General features: G+C 41.4%; 1 protein-coding gene across 4 annotated transcripts in view; it reads left to right on the forward strand.

The window, feature by feature from the left end:
- Positions 1 to 20,053, forward strand: part of RHOA (ras homolog family member A) — a 63,951-nt gene that overhangs the window by 10,677 nt on the left and 33,221 nt on the right. Inside the window, exon 1 of one of the 4 annotated variants that reach the window (XM_075130653.1) lies at positions 15,949 to 16,044. The exons of the other annotated variants lie outside the window; for them this stretch is intronic. The gene's annotated coding sequence lies outside the window, so the exon portion shown is untranslated. Of the gene's footprint in view, positions 1 to 15,948; positions 16,045 to 20,053 lie in introns of those variants that run through there. 4 annotated transcript variants of the gene reach the window in all.

Raw genomic sequence — 20,053 nt, forward strand, 5'->3', positions numbered from 1 at the left:
TGCAGCAGACTTTATATACACACAGAGATCATGAAACAATACCTCCTCCCACCCCACTGTCCTGCTGGTAATAGCTTATCTAAAGTGATCATCAGGTGGGCCATTTCCAGCACAAATCCAGGTTTTCTCACCCTCCACCCCCCCACACAAATTCACTCTCCTGCTGGTGCTAGCCCATCCAAAGTGACAACTCTTTACGTAATCAAGTCGGGCTATTTCCTGCATAAATCCAGGTTTTCTCACATCCCCCCCACCCCCATACACACACAAACTCACTGTCAGAGATGGGATACTGTACTAGATGGACCATAGGTCTGACCCAGTCTGGAGATTCCTGTTACATATGCACTGAATGGGAAGGGTTACAAAATAAAACTTTGGGTGTCCTCTACAAGAAAAAAGAGGAGCAAATGCTCAGCACAACATCCTGGGTTCGTTCTTGCCGCCCTGTAGTGGTGAGAGCAGGAATCTAGAGTGACATGAGTAAGATGCTAACAAATAGGCAAATTCATTAAAATCTGCTTCGATACTTGAGCATAGCAGGTGATATACCCATCTTTATAAAAAGTCTTATTGTTGGTCTAGTTGTCAAGATGATTTAAAAATAGAATAATACACCTACATAGGAACAAACCAGCAAAACATCTATAAAGGAAAATAGTGCCTCTTTAGTCTACTACAGATCTTTGAACTTGTCCAAAAAAAGTGGATAAAGGCTAACTGATTGTTCTAACTTACTTGGACTTTCACAAAGCCTTTGATGAAGTTCCTCACAAGAGGCTAGTCAGCTCATAAGCACGTTCTGTTATGGATTAGAAACTGGCCAAGAGACAGAAAACAAAGAACCAGAATAGTCAATTTTCAATATGGTCAAAGGCTAACAGCAGGGAGCTGCAAGGTTCTGTACTAGGGCTGCTGTTGACTGTTTGCTTTTTCCAGAGACAAAGTGGCTGAGGCAATATTTTATTGGAAGAAGAGCTCTGTGTAAGCCTCTCTCTCTCCCCAACAGAAGTGGGTCCAAGAAAAGATTTTACCTCACCCACCTTCTCTCTCTCTCTCTCCCATCCTGGGAGCGACACAGCTACAGCACCACTGCATACGCCTTTCCAGATCATTTAATATATTAAAGTGGCAAAATTTGCAGATGGTAAAGACTAGAGAAAACTTCAGGTAGAAAGAACTGAACAAAGGTATCTGGGACACAGAATGAAAAATGAAGTTAACTGTGGACAAATGCACAGTAATACCTGATGGAAGGAATAATTTGATCTACTCAGACGCCACACTGGCTTCTAAATTAACTCTCATTTGGGCCACGAGTTATTGTAGTCAACTCAACAAAAACATTTGACCGATTTGCAGCAGTGGTCAGGAAAAATACATCCCAACGCTTTTTTTTTCTATCTAATTCTATATACTATAAATATTTTAATGCTAACATATAAATTGATGGTACACCATCAAATGGAATATATTTTTTCAGTTGTCATCCCCTGTCTCAAAAAGACTATAGAAGATATTGAGGCGCTCAGATAGGCAACAAAAATTATTAGAGGCATGATAAGACAAAATCCTTATGAAGAGACTGGAAATTTGTATTGTTAAGTTTACAGAAGAAGCAAATGACTGGGATAGATACAAAATAATGAATAGTATAGAGAAGATAAATTGTGTGCCATGTATTCCCCCGCCCATAATACCACAATAAAGGGATACTCAATTTTCATTTGAAAGGCAGCAAATTTAATCAATTTTACATCCATGATTAACCTGTGGAACAGATTGCAAGTTGGGGTATGTCTACACAGCAGTTTGAGCGTGGGCTCAAGCGTAACTCCCCCTTGTGTCCACACACCCATTGTGTTAATCTAGGGTCCGAGACTGTGTTAAGCTGGGATGTAAGGTCTGAGCCTATAGCCTTCGTGTGTGCACACAGCCTTGGCTGGACTCTGGTCCTGAAAATCCTCCAGGTGTATTCCGGAGTTCCTAGGGGCAGAGGAACAACACTGCAGGTAGCCAGCGGCCAGAGGTGCCAATACTGTCTCGCCGAGGGTGCTCCCTATTCCTGCTCCTCTTGTGGAGATGGCAGCTCCTGTTCCATCTCCTCTTTGCTGTTGTGTGGAGCTTGGCTGGAGCAGGGAGCGAAGCTGGCAGGCCGGAGACGGCTCCCTGCTGCTGGGATGTTGGGGGTCATCCTTCCCTCAGCAGCACTGAGCTGGGAGCTCTGCTGCTACCCCTCCCTGCAGGACAGTCCTTGGTCACCGTCCTGCTCTCTGGCCCTTACTCCTGGGCCGCCCTTCCTCTCCCTGGGGCTGCATGTGCAGGGATGCCTGGGCTGTGTGCACTGTCAAGACAGTGAGTGGGAGCCAGCCCCAAAACTTCCCCACAGCCCCAATGGATCTCTTATGCCTACCTCATGGGGTGTGACAGGGAAGAGATAAGGGATTCCAAGGGGTGCTGGAACACACTGCACCCCACACCCTGGGGATGCACTTCAGTGCTCCGCAGCCAGCAGCAGCCAGGCTGGAGGTGTGTGCGTGCGCGTTTTTTCCTCTGAAACCTGTATTTTATGTCAAACTTCAAAACAGATAAAAATAAAAAAACAAACCACTTCCATTCAATGTCCCATTTTAAAAATTAAGAATCACAAATAGTGTAATTTTCATAGTTTGACAGCCTTGGAATCTGATGCCTGGTTACCCTCACGTGGGCATTTTCCTGCAAATGTGACTCAGCCTAGAGGGGGATAACCCAATTCTCCGATTAGATGGTACTTCAGTATAAAGCCTTCTCAAACTGTAGTCATTCTACTGGGACAGCTATCAAAGGAGCTCATTATGCAGTTTGTGTCCCCCTTATGGGCACCTGAGTCCCATCGCTAGCACCATCACGGTTAGGAAAAAGGGTGGGCAGTAGAGTTTTCCTTCAGTGCAACACGTTCATAGGGCTAGAGTGTCGATGCTGGAGGTGTGCTAGGTACTCTGGGATACGGTTACTTTTACCTGGGTCTGTGCAACACAGTGTGGATGCTAGAGCCCTAGGTTCAAGCATAGTTCAAAAAATCCTTAACTTAGGGTTAAAATGTAGCGTAGACGCTCATGCCCAGTGTTTTCTGATGCAGGTCAGCTGACTTGTGTCCCTCAACCCTACGTTGCATTGCTGTGTAGACCTACCCTTGATGTCACTGGGATCAAGAGCTTAGCGGGATTCAGAGATTGGCTAGGTTTCAGAGTGGTAGCCGTGTTAGTCTGAATCAGCAAAAACAACGAGAAGTCCTTGTGGCACCTTATAGACTAACCAATTTATTTGGGCATAAGCTTTCACGGGCTAAAACCCACTTCATCAGATGCATGGAGTGGAAAATACAGCAGAGAGGTATCAATAGACAGTATATGAAAAGATGGGAGTTGCCTTACCAAGTGGGGGGTCAGTGTTAATTAGCCAATTCAGTTAAGGTGGAAATGGGCTGTGTATTTATACCTCTACTATATTTTCCTCTCCATGCATCTGATGAAGTGGGTTTTAGCCCACGAAAGCTTATGCCCAAATAAATTTTAGTCTCTAAGGTGCCACAAGGACTCCAGAAATTGGCTAGGAACATATATTGGCAATGAGAATATCCACAGTTCAATTTGCTTGGATTGAAAATAAACTGAAAGATATAAACTTGTAGTTTGTAAGCCAACTTCCATCAGTTAAGAAATTTTCCCAACAGGGAGTTTATTCCATTATTGTCCAGTATGTTGCACCTTCCTCTAAAGCATCTGGTGCAGGGCACTGTGAGAGACAGGGCACTATACTGAATGTACTTTGTCTCTAATCTGGTTTGGCAATTCCTGTGTTCCCAGCCTCCTTTGGTAGTGTTATGCTTCCAATATAACTGCTATGCAAGCTGCAATGCAGTTTAATTGGAAAGCTGCTCCTCAGTTTTTACTTTCTTCATTCATATTTACCCTACTCTTGTTATCACTTCCCTAATATTGAGTAAAATTGTATGGTCAAGTATTGAAAATCAGGCAAGAAATCTTTAAGTTCTGAAAAACAAAGTGTCTTGCTGCTGCCATAGTATGTTGCCCTTTTAAAAATGGTTGTTGGTCCAATATTATTGTGGTGTTCCAGCGTGTCTTTGGGTTGTTGGTATTGGAAAGTACCTATTCTTCCTAAAAATCTGCTGGGCAGTGCATGTAATTTCTATTTCTGCAAATGGGCCCAAAATCAGACCCTGCAAAGGGTCTATTGAAACATTCACTGCAGGATCACAAACCGGTTTCCTGTATAACTTGGCTGCATGTCTCTTTCTAACATGGAGATTAACAAATAGAGGGTTTTTAGGAGAGGATTTCCTACCTGTACGTATTATAGTTTAGCTTCTAACCATTCATTTTGTTTTTAAAAGTTTAAAAAAGGAAACTTCTGAAACTGCTTTTTGTTTGAAAACGTTAAGATGGATCTTTGATTAATTTTGAAAACCTCCGTGAACCCTTATTAATATTTCATTGAACTTGCCACAGAGACACTTTCAGCAGTAGAAGTGGAGAAGGCAGGATATGCATTGATTCATGAAGTTTCTGGTAATGGTTGATGACATTCAAAGCAGAGTGTCTGGAGGTGTCGGCTGCAAAATGGATTAGTTAGTGAAAGGAAAGCAGAGTGAGCTGTCCCACACTCATTACTGTAATAGTTGAGAAGCCAAGCGAATTCTCTGTGTCCTAAAGTAGCATGCTGCTCTGGGTGCTAGCTGAACTGTATATTGCAACTCAGGATTTCCCAATTGAGAAATTATTATTGTGTGTGGCTCAGGGTAAGTTAAAATGTGTTAGCTAACCCAACCTAACCTTTATCATTTCTCCCAGTCTAGACAAACTGAGTGGAAAGTCTCAACCATCTCACTCACTAATGTCAGAAACATCCAGAATATTATTTTTTACCCTATTGCTTTAAAGAAGAATGTATTTTTAAAAAAGCCTCCGAATCAGTAGTGAAAAGATGACAGCTTATTTATTCAATAAGCATTATGCGTTATCAAAAGTGTATATGTTAAGATATTTAAAAGCCCATATATTTTATCCAAACAATGAGAAATTAGCAAGTATGGTGCCTTAATGTTGTGATTGAGTATCTGTTTGAAATGAAAGCTGAGACCGCAGGGTTTCCAGCCACTGTCTGTGGAAAAACTATATCAGAAGGTTTGTACACATTGTATAGGAGTAGGAAATATCACCAAATGTTATTGAAACTAACTTTGAAATAACTGCTTTTGGTTGGCAAATGTGTCTCCTAGGACCAGACTTGATTCTTAACTTCTAAATCCAGTTTCTAAAAACTATATTTGGAGAAGCAGTCTTGTTTATTTAGATGTATTCAAGTAGCATGTTTGAGGGAGGCAAGGGAAGAAAAAATAGGAAGAACTTATTTTTATAAACAATGTCTCAATATTCACTTTATGATATGCCCGTTAAACAGCAGGAGATTTAATCATAATTTTCTGATATTGTAGTTTGATTTTTATTCTGATGTGTAGCTTCAGAGGAGCAGCCCAACCCAGGAAGTGATGAGATGAGTCAGTCATCCTGTGGCCCCTGCTAGTTCAGAAAAGAAGCTGTTCTCAAGGGCCCTGCATCCCCTGAGGCATAGAGGAGGTGGTCACATTCTTGCTCAGGGTGGATTGATTTAAATTTTTCTAAATCTGATTCTAATAATTTAAATCAGTGAGTGGAAAATTTGGATTTAAAAAAGCTTAATTCTTTTGTTTGCACTTCATTACCTTCCTAAAGAAAGGCTCATTCTCATAAATAGATATAACACGTTGATTTGATTTACCACAAAATATAGCCTTTATACTAGATCTAGTAAGCCTTTATGCTAACCAGAAGAAGACACTGTAACTATACACATTTATTTATGTAATTACAGTGTTAGAGAGATTAAAACATGTTCAGATTCTTAATGATAAATTTTTAGTAGGTTAGAAAATGGTGACTGTTGTACAGTATTTCCTATTTAATAGGTTGCACATAAAGCATTCTGCTAAAAGAATACAGCTTAAAAATTAGGAAATGCAAGATTGCCTGGGCAGCTGAAAACCTTATTTCCGCAAACTTGCATGTCCAACCTGTGCACTTACTGAGGCCAGGGTCCTGTGGAAAAAACAGAATGTGATTCTGTAATTAAAGACTATATTGTAATGGGTCAGAATTAAAGTTGTGCAGGCAGCCATAAATTTTTCGTTTTCCAACTTCTGAGAGTATGACTTTGTAGCCAAGAGCTATTTTAGCATAGTTTGTGCATGTAACGTCTGGGTTTTTTTTTAAAAAAGAAAAAGGTAAAAAACTGTGGTGCAACTGTAACAACCACCTTCCTCCACATCCTGAATCACCATCCAGGATTGAACCCAAACCTGTCAGCTCCACAGTACAGGGTGCTGCTTCTTGAGCTACAGGATTTCATTCTATTAGCTGGCAGCAGGGAAAGGGTATTTCCCCAGAAGAGGGGATGAGAGTCTGGCCTGACCTGGCTGTCCCTCTCCTGCCTCCAAAATGGGAGGAGCTCCTGCCCAAGAGTAGGATTGGTGACCTGAGTCCAAGGAGTATTTAGGAGGAGCCAGACCTTCAGCATATCTCTCACTGCATGGGAGTTTTCCAGATGTGGTGCTCCCAAGGAGATAGAGGGTAAATGTGCCACTGAAGCAGTGTGCTGGATCAGGAGGCTAACAGGGTGAGGGGCTCCCCCCTGCTACAATTCCTGTCAGCTCACATGTTTTCCCAATGTAGTACAGTGTGTGTTGCTGCTGCTGGTCTGGTGACAGGCCTCAGAATGTTCATTTTTTTGCTCAGATTTTTTTCTGAGGAACAGAAGTGAAAGAATGCCGATGACATTTTTTTAGCCCTTCATGTGTCAGCCAAATCCTAAAATTTCATGAGGCAAAGAAAAGACACTTTTGTAGTCTGAAGGTGTTCCCTCTGTCTAATATCAAAAGCCTGCTGCAAACAATATTGGTGTGAGAGCTTTTTAAAGGAAAATGTAGCAAGAATCCTTTGTAATGGAAAATATTAGGCAACCTAAATAGAGTGGCTGATACCAGCTCCCCCTGCAATAAAAGATTTACTTATCTTTTGTGACAACCTGAATTTGAGTGAAAGTTGAATTCAGTCTAGCACAAACATTTTAAAAAATGTTGTTACCTTAAATGTGTGGATACATTTAAAAAAGTTTATCAAAACATGTTTCATATCTACAATTAACAGATTTATTAAACAAAGGAAGCTTTGTGTAATCATTGAATTCATAGATTCTGTTTTGATAATCTAGTCTGACCTCCTATGTAGCACAGACTATAGACCTTCCTGAAAATTATAACTAAAGCATATCTTTTATAATAACATCCTATTCTGATTTAAAAATTCAGTGGTGGAGAATCCACAACAATGCTTGGTAAATTGTTTCAGTGGTTAATTATTCTCACTGTTAAAAATGTAGGCCTTATTTTTGGTCTGAATTTGTCTAGCTTTAACTTCTAGCCATTGGATTTTAATTCCTTTCTCTGCCAGATTAAAGAGCCTATTGTTAAATATTTATACCTCATGTAGGTACTGATAGACTAATCAAGTCCAGCTTTAACCTTCTCTTTGTTAAGATAAATAAATTGAGCTCCGGGAGTCTCTCACTATAAAGTATTTCTAATCCTTTAATCATTCTCATGGCTCTTCTCTGAAACCTTCCAATTTATCAACATCCTTGAATGGTGAACACCAGAACTGGACCCAGTAGAGTGGTTTCACCTATGCCAAGTATAAAGGAAAACAACCTCTCTATCCTACTGTTTTTGCATCCCACGATTGCATTAGCTCTTTTGTCCATAGTATCACACTGGGAGCTCCATGTTCATGGATAATCCACCATGATCCCCAAAACTCTTTCAAAGTCACTGCTTCCCAGGATAGAGTCCCCTACCCTGTAAGTACAGCCTGAGTTCTTTGTTCCCAGATATACACATGTACGTTTGGTTGAATTAAAACACACATTGTTTGCTTGTGTCTAGTTTATCAAGCAAGCTAGATAGTTCTGAATCAGTGACCTGTCTTCTGTTATTTACCACTCCCCAATTTTTGTGTCATCTGCAAACTTGATCAGTGGTGGTTTTGTGTTTTCTTCTGGGTTATTGATAAAAATGTTAAATATCGTAGGGCCAAAAACTGATCTCTGTGGGACTTCACTTGAAACAGGCCTGCTTGATGGCAATTCCCCGTTTACAGTTGCATTTTATGATCTCTCAGCCAGTTTTTAATCAATTTAAAGAGTATCATGTTCACTTTATTTCATTCTATTTTTAATCAAAATGCCATGCAGTACCAAGTCAAACAGAAGTCTAAATATATTACATCAACACTATTACCTTTGTCAGCCAAATTTATAATCTCATTAAAAACAAGTTAGTTTGACATAAACCTGTGCTGATTTGCATTATTTATATTACCCTCCTATCACTCTTTATTAATTGAGTCTCACATCAGCTGCTCCATTATCATGCTTGGGGTTGATGTCAGGCTCACAGGCCTACAATTACCCAGATCATCCTGTTTACCTTTGTTAATAATTGGGACAACAGTAGCTTTCTTCCAGTCTTCTTGAATGTTCCTGGTGCTTCAGGACTTCTTGAAAAACAACACTAACAGTCCAACAACCTCCTCATGCAGCTCTCTTAGAACTCTTGGGTGCAAGTTATCCAGACAAGTTGATTTTAAAATGTCTAACTTTAGTGTCTCTGGAGGGTGTTAAACAGCAGCTACTAATGTAATCATCACCACATGAGATTATAACATTTTTTTCCCCCAGATACAAAACAGAAATATTTATTGAACACTTCTGCCTCTTCTGCATTATTATTTATAAATTTACCATTTCCATCTAATAATGGATAAGTACCATTATCAGGATTCTGGTTGTTCAGGATATATTTTAAAAACTTTGTCCTTAACTCTGCTGGACATAGATTTCTCTTTGTGTCCTTTGCTTCCCTTATCAATTTTCTACAATTCCTAGCTTCTGGGTTATATGCATTTGTGGTGTGTGTGGGTGTTGGTTTGTTTGTGTGGTTTTTGGTTTGTGTTTTTTTTTTTTTTTTTTTACTGCTGCCTTTACTTCACCTCTAAAGCAGGTGGTTGTGTGTGGTTTTTTTTGTTTTTGTTTTTTTTAGCCAGCACAGACTTTTTAATTGTTGGATTGTGGCTTTTGGGGCATCTAGTAAGATGTTTTCAACCATTCTAAATTTTCATTCACATTTTTTTCTGATTTAAATGCTTTCTCCCAGCTGATTTGGCTCATAATTTTTTTCAGCTTTGTGAAATTGTCCCTATTAAAGCACCAAGTATATATATTACTGGTCTGGACTTTATTCTGTTTGCACATTATAAATGTGGACAAATCGTGAACACTTTTCCTAAGCGACCATTAACTTCTGGGATCAGTCCCTCTTCATCTGTTAGGAAATTGTCAACTATAATGTGCTGCCAGCTCTAAAATATTATAGTTTTCTAAACAAGACTTCCATAATATGTCACTCAAATTGAAGTCCCCTGTGATCATGCAGTATTTTTCTGTGCATTATAAATAGGTGTGTAGATCTCCATGTGTTTCAAGTTCTAGAACTAGTAGCTATTATCTCTTACCTCTTTTTTATTTATAAAGTAGAAGATGAAGACCCACTGTCCTGCTTTTTCAATATCCTGTCAGGTTCTAAACTTTGAATAAGTTAGTCCAACTGAAGAAATTATTTTTCATCTCAAAAGATGGTATTGCTGTTAAAAGCCATTCAGCACTTTAGCAAACTCTGGCTCCAGGTGTCTCGCTGGTGACTTTCACCATTTTAGCAGTTTGGCTTTCTTTACGGCTTTGGCAGCAAATATGTACAGTGCACCTCTAGCCCCGAAATAGATTATGATCGGCATGATTGATAGTCTATTAGGGGCTCATGTCACAGCAGCATATTCTTTGTCAGTTAGACTATCCTGGTACTTTATGTTGCAAGAAAATGAGGTGGAGTGCTGGATCTATCACTTCTTCGCTACCTGGAATTTTTCTGTAGTTTTGTTGAAGTTGTTTCCAGATTTCAACAGTATTTGCAATAGAGAAGGTCACTTTGGAAATAGGTTTCAGTAAATACAGGATATTTTCTACATCTTTATTCTGATTTTGACTGCTTTGGCTCTAATAGTTCCATCTGTTTTTGTCATGACTTTCTTCACAAATTGTAGCAGGATTGGTCCATTCTTAATAAATAGTTCAACACTATCAACAATGTAGACTGCAGACAATGGACTAGATTTTGTAAAATAAAGGACTGTTTTGCCAACTGTAATGATACTGTTGCGAGTCTCACAATAACTGGTATTTTTATTCGAGCCCAAGTGTATAGAGTCACATGAGTATGGGACAATCTGTTTTCAGTTAAAAAAAAAAAAAAAAAACAAAAAACAAAAACAAAGTTCGTACCTTCCTGACTGCAACAAAACGCCTGGAAATCTGACCCCAATGTATCCTAAAGGTTCCCATCCTAGAAGGCAAATAAGCCAAAAGTATATATTTTTAGATCTTGTGAACTTTTTGTGCCTCAATCATGAGTTTTTTAATTCAAGCAGTGGGTGGATGGTATGGATGTATGCCCATTGCACCTGGGAGCCCCAGTCAAGGACAAGGACCCCTCCTCCATAGCCCTGTACAAAAACAAAAAAGCGATCCATGCCCCAAAGAACTTGAAATCTATGTATAAGACAAAATAGAAGGATACAGACAGAAGGGAGTATAAGGCAACAGTGTGATGTACTGGTCAGCATGATAGGCAGTGGCCTCAGTACACCAATGGCCTGTTAAGATTTTTTTTGGTAGGCCTTGCCGCAAAGGAGAGTGTTAATGAAGTGTAGTAGGGTGGCACCCACCTCTCACAAGTGCCCCCGGTCATGCGTGCGCGTGCCTGCAGTTTTCTCAGTTTTTTGGTTCACAGTGCCCCCTGTTGGCTGCTGCTCTTGTCAGGCAGGTCTTCAGTGAGTCACCCGCAATTTGTGTGCAAACAAACACAACAAATCCCTACGCTGTCCAACTGGGCCTATCTCAACATCTCAGTAGTGACCTGTGGCCCTCCCCGGGCTCAGTCCAACCAACAGGACCTATCTCAGTACCCTAGTTGGCCAGCTTGCACGCAAAGGTTCCTGCTCTGGGGTGGAGCAGCTCACTTCCGGGGCTTCCTCCCTGGAGTTTCTTTACCTGCCCTTTAGTCCTACCCTAACTTTCCAGCTGGTCCATCTCCGTTCAGCCCTCTTCCAGGGGGTAACAGGTCCATGTACAGTTCTTCCCTAGGCCTGTCTAAATTCTCTTCTCTCAGGGCACAGCCACTTCCCCAATCCCTATTAAGAGGGAGGGGGACAGAGGACCCAGGCCCACCCACTACTCCAGGTCTCAGTCCATGGACTCTCTGAGTAGCAGCCGCATCCCTTTAACTAACTGCTTTTCTTTGGGCCTGTTCCCCATAGCCTGTCTTAATTGAGTCCTGGCAGCCAGCCAGAAGCTATTCTCTTGCTTCCTCAGTTCCTGCCAGCAACAAACTGCCTGAGCCCTTGCAGCCAGCCAGGAGCACCTCTTGCTCCCGGTCCCTGGTATTGGACTGAACTCACTCTGGCTGTGCAGCTTCTTTTATATGAGCCTGCTGGGCCCTCATTGGCTGCTCCCTGCAGCCTCTCTGATTGGCTGCTTACCCTGCAGTGACTGTAGTGCTTGGAGGACCTCCCCACTGCTCCTTTCCTGTTATGGGTGTGGCAGCACCCTAAGGCCTCCAACAGGGGCCTTTGGGCCTCATTACAGGAAGGATTTAAGGAAGATAATGCTGTAGCTTTGTGGATGTGTATAAGGAGCTCCTCCCAAGCATGAGGGGCAGTGAAGTTGTTTGCAAACTTAGCAGGTGGGTGGGCGATGGAGGCTAGCATCCTGGACAAGATTGTAGATAGGAGTTGATCCTTCAGTAAGGAATGAGATGATAGATAAGGTGGGGGTTGGGCTTGGAAAGTGAAGATAGGCAGCTTATGTTTGATGTAATAGGAAGGGGGAAAACCAGTGGAGGGATTCATAGGAAGGGGGTGACATGGTCAAAGCAATAGGCTAGGAGAGTGATCTTTGTAGAAGCATTGTGAATGGATATGAACAGGGCAACATTGCATTTGTCAAGGCCAAAGAAAGGAATGTGTGACAAGGGCACTCCCTAGCATAGATCCTAAGTGGTCAAAGCAGCAGCCAGTTAACCCTGACCTACTAGAGAGAGCAAGGGCAATATAATGGGCCACCGGAGAGTTAGCAGTGGGAAACAGCTGGGTGTGAGCTGTCGCTGTGCCCCCAAGTCTGTATATGGAAACGGCTGCTTGTTGCTGTTTGTATTTGTTACTACTGGTTTTTGTTCTGCTTGGACTCTTTATAAGTTTTCATAAACATGTCCCATGGAAGAAGGGACGACAATTAACTGAAAACTGCTTGACTGCTTTATTTTATGGGCTGGGAAATCAGGGTGATGTTGCAGTTCTTGAGATATGGTATAAGAGCTTAGATGAGAATGTTTGTTGTGTGGATGGATAGGAAAGACTTAACTTAAAGATGTTGTGTGGAAAGAATCTGCTAGATTTAGATGTAGCTTGAATATGAGGACTTAAAGGTCCAAATCAAAGACGACTCCCTGATTAGGGACCTGAGTTACAGGCAGGAGATGATGTTGTCCACAGTGATTGAGAAAGGAGCAGGGGGAGAACTTGGTCTGGCAGGGGGTGGGAAGGGGGAGGAGGGAGAGCCTGTCATAGCCATGTTAAGTGTGAGCTGACAGGCACAGAGATAGCTGAGATTTTGGTTTGAACAGAAGGAATAGAAGGGTAGATCTGTGAGTCTTCAGCATAAAGCTAATTGAATTGTTTGCAAATGAAATTACCCCAAGATTGTGGCAGTGAAGAAAAGTAATAGGTAGTTATTGCTGGAAGCAGGACTGGGAGTCCCATGGTCCTGTTGGAGCAAAAAAGAGAGCTGCTGCTCACACTAAATGGTATTAGAATTGAAGTCTGCCTGAAAAAATTGGAGGAAATCCTAGTATCCACAAACTTTAGTTGAGGGGTAGTTAAATTTGAGCTCTGTGGAAGAGGTGACACAAGGCCTATAGATTTCATGAAGTTTCATCACTGTTGTCAAAATGAATTTACTATGAAAAAGGCTAGAGAACATTTCAGAATTTATACTCCAAAGCCACAAGCTCAAGTTTGTCCAAAACCATCTCTCTCCTCTTTAAAAAAGAGATTAGAGCTGGGTGAAAGTTTAGCAACACTTAATAGGTCAGGAATTCATTATATGTGGGGGGTTTCCATTTGACTTCTAATTAAGCTTTCAGTATCACTCACATAGACTCTAAAGAAGGGAATACCACACTCCAGTTGCTTGCTATAGAGATCTAAAACTCCAATATACAAGAAGATTCTGCAGAGGTAGAACTGACAAAAAATCATGACAGATGGTGAAACCCAAGAAAAAGAGGGTAGGAAAAGAGACCCTCTACAGGAAAGACTGTCAGTGACAGATGTCAGTATTCGCAAAAAGAAAAGGAGTACTTGTAGCACCTTAGAGACTAACCAATTTATTTGAGCATGAGCTTTCGTGAGCTACAGCTCACTTCATCAGATGTATACCGTGGAAACTGCAGCAGACTTTATATACACACAGAGATCATGAAACAATACCTCCTCCCACCCCACTGTCCTGCTGGTAATAGCTTATCTAAAGTGATCATCAGGTGGGCCATTTCCAGCACAAATCCAGGTTTTCTCACCCTCCACCCCCCCACACAAATTCACTCTCCTGCTGGTGCTAGCCCATCCAAAGTGACAACTCTTTACGTAATCAAGTCGGGCTATTTCCTGCATAAATCCAGGTTTTCTCACATCCTCCCCACCCCCATACACACACAAACTCACTCTCCTGCTGGTAATAGCTCATCTAAACTGACCACTCTCCAAGTTTAAATCCAAGTTAAACCAGAACATCTGGGGGGGGGGGGGGTAGGAAAAAACCAGAGGAAACAGGCTACCTTGCATAATGACTTAGCCACTCCCAGTCTCTATTTAAGCCTAAATTAATAGTATCCAATTTGCAAATGAATTCCAATTCAGCAGTTTCTCGCTGGAGTCTGGATTTGAAGTTTTTTTGTTTTAAGATAGCGACCTTCATGTCTGTGATTGCGTGACCAGAGAGATTGAAGTGTTCTCCGACTGGTTTATGAATGTTATAATTCTTGACATCTGATTTGTGTCCATTTATTCTTTTACGTAGAGACTGTCCAGTTTGACCAATGTACATGGCAGAGGGGCATTGCTGGCACATGATGGCATATATCACATTGGTGGATGTGCAGGTGAACGAGCCTCTGATAGTGTGGCTGATGTGATTAGGCCCTGTGATGGTGTCCCCTGAATAGATATGTGGGCACAATTGGCAACGGGCTTTGTTGCAAGGATAAGTTCCTGGGTTAGTGGTTCTGTTGTGTGGTATGTGGTTGTTGGTGAGTATTTGCTTCAGGTTGCGGGGCTGTCTGTAGGCAAGGCAAGTGACAGATGTGGTATTGTGAAACAGGAGAGCTCAGATACCTGAAGATTAAGCAGAAGGGACTTACTGGGCATCATCCAAAATGAGGAGTTGAATAATAACTATATTAATAAGGAAATACAGTTCAGTTTTGATTGGTGTAAACATGCATGTGTAATAGCTGAGCTTAATGTTTAAAATATAGAGTAAATTAATGATTGGGGGCATGGAGTAGAGTTGTGGAGTGAGTGATCTTGAGAAATTCAAGAATGGATGCAGAGGAATCTCCATGGATTCTGTGTAAATCTTCCTCACGTAACTCAAAATGTAATAGGTCAGAGTTGAGTTGCCATGTGTGGAGTAGTATGTCTCTGGGCCTGCAAAAGGTAAGTATTTCCAAATATTTGGGAAGGGAGAATACAGGGGGTTGAGGTTCAGCAATCAGATCAGTCATTTGGAGACTGACGTGATTTTTTTTTTTTTTTTTACTTTGGGGTTTAAGATTGGCAATACAAATGGAAATGATACAGAAAGGAGAATGTGGGTGAGTGGAAGCAAAATGGCTGAGGATGGGAAATTGAGTTTTTTTAAAAAGGAAAAAGATGGAAGTTTCTAAGAAAAAAAAAATTATGCTAAATCCCGGCATACAGAATTGTGGGAACAATATACTTCGCAATGGACATTTGCCAAACAGAGGGGCAGCATGTAGATGGCCTCTTCAGAGATATACAGTTTCCTGCAAAAAACCCTTCCAAAACAACAACAAACATTATGGTGGGTTTTTTTTTGTAGTACACCTCTACCCCGATATGATGCTGTCCTTGGGAGCCAAAAAATCTTACTGCGTTATAGGTGAAACTGCGTTATATCGAACTTGCTTTGATCCACCGGAGCATACAGCCCCACCCCCCCGGAGCACTGCTTTACCGCGTTATATCTGAATTCGTGTTATATCTGGTCGCGTTATATCGGGGTAGAGGTGTAATAGTAAGTTTTGACAGACTTCTTCTCTGGGTTTGTAAACATCAATAAAGACAATTTTCTTTCTTTCGGTGTAAGAAAATTCTCAAGCAGTACATTTTGGGTAGTATAAATGTTTCTCTAAACTAAGTGATAAGCTCATTTTGTAATGGTTAATATTTTCTTCCTTGCAAGGAAATGAGTTATACATTTTGTTAAAACACCTAAATAAAACTTTAATTCAAGAATCCTATTTATAGTTGTGTACAGTATACTGGTAATGAGATGGAACTACATGTTAGAGCTCAGTAGCTCTAATCTTAGGGCTGGTCTACACTGAACATTTAAATTGGTGTATCTACATCTCACAGGACTTGAGAGACTGCACCACTGGATCGCTTCAATGAAGACACTACCGACACCGATGAGTGGGGTTTTCCCACCCGCATAGGTACTCCACCTCGACCTACCACTGCCTACACTGGAGATTAGGTGGGTTTAACTGCATTGTTTGGCGGTGTGAATTTTTGACACCCCGAACAGTATAGGTATACTGACCTAATTTCCTAGTGTAGACCCGATTCTGCCATCACTGTAGTTAATTCACCTCTCTGGGAGGCAGTAGCTAGGTCAGTGGAAGAATTCTTCTGTTGACCTAGCACTGTCTATCCCAGGTGTTAGGTCAGCATTGCTATGTTTCTCAGGTGTGGATTTTTCACACCCCTGAGAGACGTAGCTGTATCGATGTAAGTTTTTAGTGTAGATCAGTCCTAAAACTAGAGGTTCTCTCACTGCTACAAAAAAGTGCTGCAGAGGAGGCTCTTAATATGTTCAAGAGGGAAGGATTCTACCAAGGTGCTTTCTAATCCCCCCACAAAAGTTGGGGGGGGGTGCCTGCCCAATATTGGCCATCAAGAAGCAGAATTCCTTCAGAAAATTTGCACTTTTACATACTCTCTCTGGATTCAGTAATTCCTTCCCTTACCCAAAAGGACACATTTCCAGCTCTTGATTTAAAAGGACACTTATTTTCACATATCCAGAAGGCCACCTCGCCTCAAATACCACTTTGACATATGGAAAGGTTTTTGGTACAGGATCCTCCCCCTTTGACCTGTCTGTGGCCCCAGTGCTTTTTACAAAATGCATGTCTGTGGTTGGCACTTACCTATGGTGACAGAGTATTTTTCTAATCTTATTTGAATGATTGGCTTGTCAACTCTCCCTTGAAAGAGCAGCTCTGTGTAGCCATGTTCCACGTCTGTTCTCTAAGTTCATTTAATGGACTAAAACTAGACCAATGTATAGTGTTTGGTGATATAAGTGCTTTCATCTTCTAAAGCTGAAGCTGAGTCTTTATAAAGCAGATACCTAAGACATCCAGAGCTATGTTCTATGATTTACCTTAATTAGACTGGTCAGTTGGGCCTTTTATGGTTATTCATGTGGGAATTCTGTGCCATAAAATTAAAAATTCTGCACACATTATTTTAAAATTCTGCAAATGTTATTTGACAAAATAACACTATATAATCACACCAGTTTAAATTTAAATTATTTTGGTAATAATTCAAAATACCTGTCTGTCTGTCTCTCCCCCTCCTCTCCTCTCCCTCCAGAGTAGAGAGTTAAAGAAACCCCTATAATAACCCAGTTCCTGTTTCTCTGCCACCCCCCTGAGCCCAGCCAAAGGACCAGACGCTCAACCTCCCCCCCCCCCCCCCGACCCAATCTCCATGGCTCCCCCAGCCCAGACACTCTCACACCCCCCTACCCCCCAGAGGCCAGCTGCATGGACCCCTGGCAGAGACACTCACCCCCTTCCCCACAGAGCCCAGCCATGGCCCACCTCTGGCCCAGGCACTCTTCTCTCTCCCCTCCCCCCCCCCCCCACTCCCCTGAGCCCAGCAGCAGGGCTCCCCCAGCCCAGACATAGCCTTTACCCCCCAGAGGCCAGCTGCATGGACCTCTGGACCAGACACCCACACCTCCTACCTCTCAGAGCCTAGCCACATCTTCCCCCAAGCCCAGACACTCACACCCTCTACCCCCCAGAAGCCAGCTGTGGGGGCCCCTAGCCCAGACACTCACCCCCTCCCCTTCTAGAGTCCAGGGATCCAGAGGGAGAAACAGGCTGATACTGGGTCCTTGGCTTGCACAGAGTTTCCCACGCACTGCCACCTCCTTCCTTCAGAGCATGCTGGGAACTGCAGCTTCTGGGAACGCTCCAGATCCCTCCTCCTGCCTTGTCTCTTATTTATGAGCTGGGCTCTGCTGGGTCTAGCAGCCCCTGGTGGCAACCAACATCTCCGCAGCCCATTTCTGGGGTGGGGGAAGGAAATTCTGCTCACCCAACTGGCTTTTGTGCCAGTGGCTAGAGCTGGAAAGTTAATTTGGCTTGGAGTTAGCTTTCATGGAGAAGTGCCTTTGAGTTCTGCAAGAAACACAGGTTTGGATGTGGCAGTGGAGCCTTTGAAAACAACCTAATTTTTCACATGTGTAGTACAAATTAGCAGGGTGGATTTGATTTAAATCACTAGTCAGGAAGACTCGATTTAATCATGGTCTTCTACATAAAAGTGCATTCTTTTTGGTTGTTATAACCTTAATACATATTCGTCACAGCTCAGAGATAGATGTAGGTTTCATTTTTAGAAGGTACGCCCTATAGATTTTTAAAGTGATTTATTTTGAAAACTTTTCAGATTAGTTTTACCGCTGTATCAAAAAACAAATGATTGTTTGGTTATTTCATTTACCAAAGGTAATTGAAGCAGATATTTTTGAAGTCACTGGAAGGTGAACTATCTCCAGTTCAACCGGTTAATCATCAATATTTGGAGGATTTTCTTGCCATGCTGTATTAGGAGAAGAACATTACCAGACAGACATTTAAATTTTTATTTAACTAAAACAACAACATTATGTATTCTGGATTTTTTTCTTCAAGAGCAAACATACTATATTTTAACAAAACAAGCATATGAATTTTTGAATTTAGTTAAACGTTCGAGTTTTTTAAAATTGTTAACTAAAATATTTAAATATATTTTAAAAAAACAATAGACTGTCAGCTAGGTCAACATGAGAAACTTAAAATATTGGCTTCTTCAGCTAACTCAGGTATCTTCACCTTCCTGTTTTGTTCATAATTGGAAAAGGAAAAACAAGCTTTCCTGCTTTTTCGGTTCCCAAATGATTTCTCAATTTGGAATGCATTAGTCCAAAGGAAGAAAATATTCATTCTACACTGGCAAAAGAAACTACTGCAGTTAAAAGTGAGATTCCCTTCAGCAGTCTCTGAATCCAAGTGCTTAAGTGACTTTCTTTAAAACCTCATCAACAAACATATATTTCTTGAACGGTTCACCCTTAGCTCTGAAGTTTATTATAGTTGGTATTATGGAGGGATGATTACTGGATGTCCATGTCATAGGCAACTCCTCTTCTTCAGCAATTAAGGTTTGACCCTGGTAGCAAATATTGAGAATATTTGCAAGAAAATGAGCTGGAGCTAGTGCTTCCCCCCCCCCCCTTTTTTTAAATGCTTGTAATTTAACTCCGTCATTGCATATTTCTCTCTTTAAGATCTCACTCAGTTACTTCCAAATTTCAACAGCATCAGCAGTAAAACAGCTATTTCCCTGCATTTTGTTCAAGGCTACAGGAATAGGCTTCAGGGTACTCAGCATGTGTTCAACATTTCTCTTAAGCCTCTCTCTCTGAGAACTGTGACAGTGCCATCTATTTTTTTCACGATTTTGTTCACCAACTGTCATCAGATTAGGCCAGTTCTTGATATAGTGCTCAAAACAGTCCACTACTGAGTTCCATTGCATGTCTTCTGGGAGAGTTAGCTTGGTTCCTCCCATTTTTTTTCAGAGCAGCTGCTGCAAAGTGGTTGTTACGGAAGTATTTTGCAATTTCAACAACATTAGCCTTTATTTCTGGAACACTGAAGTCTTTAGCTAAGAGGTGCATCAAATGAGCACTGCAACCGTATGTTACTAGCTTGCGACTCTCTTCTAAATAATTTCTTCTTATCTTGGTTACATTTGCAACTTGTCTGTGACCAAGCTGTGTACTAGACATTTGCATTTTTTTTCACAGTTTGTTATAGCTTTTACTGCTACTTCTTGTAAGTATTCTGCTGTGTGTGCATTTCCTGATGTATCAATTGTTTCTGTAAGGAAGACATTCCCTTCTTCTGTTGTCACACGGGCACATACAACAGGATCATTGTGGACATTGCTCTGCTCATCAAGACTCAGGTTAACAGTTTCACCCTCTAGACCTTTTGCACACTGCTCAATTTCTTTTTCATACACTTTTTACCCAGCAATTTGCCTGCAACATCTGCTCTGTTGCGTGGATTGTATCCTGGTCTTAATGACTGAACCATGTTAATGAAGTGTGGGTTCTCAATCAGATAGAAAGGAGAGTTTATTGCATAAACAAACCAGGCAATTTTTTCATCAATTACCTCTTTTTGTAATCTGCT

Source organism: Caretta caretta, chromosome 7, assembly GCF_965140235.1.
Source record: "Caretta caretta isolate rCarCar2 chromosome 7, rCarCar1.hap1, whole genome shotgun sequence".
Taxonomy (NCBI): Eukaryota; Metazoa; Chordata; order Testudines; family Cheloniidae; genus Caretta; species Caretta caretta.